At 29.3% G+C, this 4,008-nt stretch overlaps 1 long non-coding RNA gene across 1 annotated transcript; it reads left to right on the top strand.

Moving 5' to 3' along the window:
* Positions 1-2: 2 nt before the first annotated feature.
* On the top strand, positions 3-1,694 carry LOC127256330 (uncharacterized). The gene is made up of 2 exons (XR_007839837.1): positions 3-250; positions 1,178-1,694. It is a non-coding gene; the product is annotated as an uncharacterized LOC127256330 (long non-coding RNA).
* The last annotated feature ends 2,314 nt before the right edge of the window (positions 1,695-4,008 follow it).

The raw sequence follows: 4,008 nt of genomic DNA, 5'->3' as shown, positions 1-4,008 counted from the left end.
CTATTTCTGGCAAAAACTAAAATACGAGTCTATTTTTTCATCAGCTTTCTCTTCCTGAAAACGCAAAGGCAAATATTCCCACCTGCATTAATCGATCTAGGGTTTCGTGATTCCGTCATTGAATATGGCTACCCCAGCAGCTTCTGGATCGAGTCTCTTGAAGTTTCTCAAGCGGCCACAGCCCATTGACATACAGGCCGCCGCCCTCTGGGGCGTCGCCGCTGGATCGGCCGCCCTCTATCTCGTTCAGGTGTTGAACTATTTCTCTCCGATCTGTTCGCCGTTCCCGCCGTTGTGTTTGATTAGCAGTATTATTTAGGTTTTGGTCTTCTCTGTTTTCGTATTTCTACATTTTTAAAATTATTTATATATGAATGGAACTCGTGCCAGAGGGGAATTCTGTATGTAATGTGTTGTATGTGAACATCGATTAATCTGATTAAGGTTAAACGTGCGAACATCCCTTGCCCAACGTTAATTTGAATTGTTTGCTGTGCATTAACGCATCGCTCGGAAGGTGGATGGCGTTCTATATGGTGTGGGATATGTAATGAATTGGCCATTTATGCTTTTGCAACCGACCAAAAAATAAATTTAATTAAAATGCATAAGATGAGCAAATGTATTTAGTTTTCTTTCTTGATTTCTGGTGTTCCTTATGTCAGATCTGTGAATTCTGTTTTCAATATATCATCAGTTCATTACAGATTATAATATATGTTTATTTTCCTCTTTCAATCCATTGGTTTGATGTGTGTAAATGTGTTTATAATGATTTCAATATTGCCAACTGACTGTCTTTCATATTCCTAGCAAAACACCATCTAGTTTTTTCATACTTAATTGCCTACTGGATCGAGAGAATCCCCACAAAGATCAATGAGATAGGAGTTTTGTTTGTGTGTTTGTTATCCTGTTTTGATAAAAGAAAAAATTTATGCCTTTGCTTTGAATCATAGTGGAATTAAGTTTTTTTCGGATTTATAGACGTAGAGATTGTTTACAGGGTTTTGTTGATTTTGCTACCCCCATGTGGCAGAACAAACACAAAAGTTCAAAATGCTTAGTTTAGTGCACTAATTTGTTGTCTTGTCGTAATATTGACAAGCAGTAATGAACTTTTCATTGATCATTGTTTGCATTTGAACTGAGCTTTCTTTGTTTTTCATATCCACAGCCTTTCGATTGGCTGAAGAAGACATTATTTGAGAAGCCTGACCCTGAAGAGAAGTGAACAAAGACTGAATGAATCTTGACGGTAATTTCTTGCTTATGGCTGTCGCGGGTTCTGATCTAGCTGCATTCATGAATTAATAAAGTCATTTAGCTGTCGTTTTAGGATTTAATGTTGCATTGCATTGTTTATTGGGATTAATTGGAAGGGAATTGGCTGCTCTCCTGTGCATTCTCTTTTTCATACATTTCCTGTTCTATAATTTTGGTCTAGTTGCTTTCTTGGTAATTTCTTGCTGAATTTCAAGAAATTTTTGCTGTTGTTCTGAGTCTTGTTACAGGAGCAAAATAATTTGACTTTGATGCTGATCGCCTACTATAATGTGGTGAAAACCTGTGTTGTTGTGTAACCTTTTGGTTGTAGAGTTTGCTAAACTATTGAAATGATACTCGGCCACACTCTTCGAGGCACTGCCATTCAAATTTAATATCCTGCAAATTAAATTATCAGTTCAGTTTGATTTTGAATGTGAAGAATGGTTTTATATGAATTAATTTATCATTTGTATTTAAGATTTAGAAAGGTTGGAATGTTAGTAGGAATGTTAGATATGATATTTTATAAAAATAAAAAATTCTAAAATTAAATATTAAAAATAGATATAAGAATCACAAATATTGTGGATATAATTTGCTATTGGTAGATTTATTTAAACTCTATACATATGTAAAAACATATAGTTGTAGTAGAGCTGACAAAAACTGATCCGACACGACAAATATGACCCGACATGAAATAATTGAGTTTGGGTCAAATATTTCAACCCGATTATGTATACGGATTGACACGAACTCGATACGATAGTAAACGGGTCGGGTTAGAGTTGAGGCTCTTAACTCGAATCCAATACGACAATCCGATTATAATATATTAATATTGATTAATATATTCATTATATATGTAAAATAATTATAATTTAATAATTTCTTCGTAAATTAATTTAAACTAAGTTTAATTTTAAATAATCCGACTTAATTTATGTTCAAACCAATAAAAATTAACATAACATGACAACATAACAAAAAATTATTTAATTTAAATCAAGAAATTCGACTTAATTATGTATACGGGTCAACACGAGTCAACTTAATGGGTCAATTCGAACCCGACACAATAATAAACGGATTGGGTTATAGTTGAATAATTTAACCCGTTTGAAGTATTCAACCTGACATAAATCCGATACGAATCGACCCATTAAGAGCTCTATGTTGTAGTACGAGCCATATTCATTTTTTCTTTAAATGAAATTAAGAAATGTTGCCAACAAATTCATCCATCATTAACTGTAAAATAAAATAAAATATTCGATTTTTCTTTAATAAAAAATGGAATCGTAGATTGAAGTAAAGTGATGCTTGGTGAAACCATATACTAGATCTAGCAATTTAGGACCGGCCCAACAAATTAGACCGGGCCGTACAAATTATAGTTATGTGGGATAGGCACGGTTTGTTTTGTTAAAACTGGGCCAATACTTATTAAAAATGAACTTTTATAGATTAATTTAATAAATGAAATTCAACTTCAAACTCACAATCAAGTTGTCTACAAACAAATATGATAATATTATCCAAACAAATATAATATCATCCCAACTCTAAGTATTTTTCTACGATTTTTATATTTTATTTTTTTAATTTTATTATAAAAAATAAAAATTATCCGTGTATTGGTCATGTGGCTGACGGACACATGGATAATTTTTAATTTATTTATTTTTAATTTTTTAATTTTCAATTTTCAATTTTACTCTTTATATTTTTTATTCTATTTTTAATATTTTTTATATATTTTTTGTATTTTAAAAAAAATAAAAAAAAAATTATCCACTTGACGGACACGTGTTTACCACGTGATTCTGACATGGCTGACATGTGTCACCGATATGCCACGCAAGTGCCACATACGCATTGAAAATTAAATGTGTAAAAAAAATCACTTATAAAACTATTTTAAGAGAACCAACAATTACGATACTAAAATAATAAAAAAAATTAATTACGGGACTAAAAAAATATTTTATCTACCCAGTAATAAATTCTTATTCTTCAAACAATTCACTTTCTATAAAATTTTACTTTCTATTATTATTTTTCAATAATTTATTTTTTTAAGTTTTATTTATTTCACTTTCCTTATTGCCGCTTATTTTTAAAATTAAAGATTTGTAATACATTAAAAATAAAAAAATACATTGTTTCTTTAAACCAATTTTTTCAAATTTATTATTTAAATTATTCATTTTTTGAAAAAAATACATTTTTTCTCTATCACAAAACATCTGATTAAATATTATTTTAAAATCAAATTCAAATTATTTTGGTCAAATTCAACCAAAAGCATTTAAAGAAGCAATGAATGATGAGTTAAGGAAGCAATAAAGGTGTACAAAATGAAAGAATTAAGGAAAAAAGTGGGCATGAAATAGGGAAAATAAAATGAAAGCAGGTGTGTTTGTTCTGTGTGTTTTGATTTGAATTTTTTTTTTAATTATGTAAATAATATAAAAATAATGAGTGTGTAGTAAATTAATTTTTTTTTTAAATATTAAAAACTTTTTGAAAAAGAAACAAACTCTACATATAAAAATAATTTTATATTTAATACAATTAATTAATATATATTTATATTATACCATACTTTAACACTTTAATATTTATTTATTCAATATTCAAACTCGAAACAAATTCTTAAGCTTCTATATAAAGTGCTTACCAATTTTAAAGTTCTACTCCGTCACTCCACTCAAAAGTATATATATATATTTTGTA

The sequence above is a fragment of the Andrographis paniculata genome, unplaced genomic scaffold (assembly GCF_009805555.1).
Source record: "Andrographis paniculata isolate CXL003 unplaced genomic scaffold, ASM980555v1 Contig55END, whole genome shotgun sequence".
Taxonomy (NCBI): Eukaryota; Viridiplantae; Streptophyta; class Magnoliopsida; order Lamiales; family Acanthaceae; genus Andrographis; species Andrographis paniculata.
Note: the sequence above shows the minus strand (reverse complement) of the source record. Positions and strands in the feature narration are given on the sequence as shown.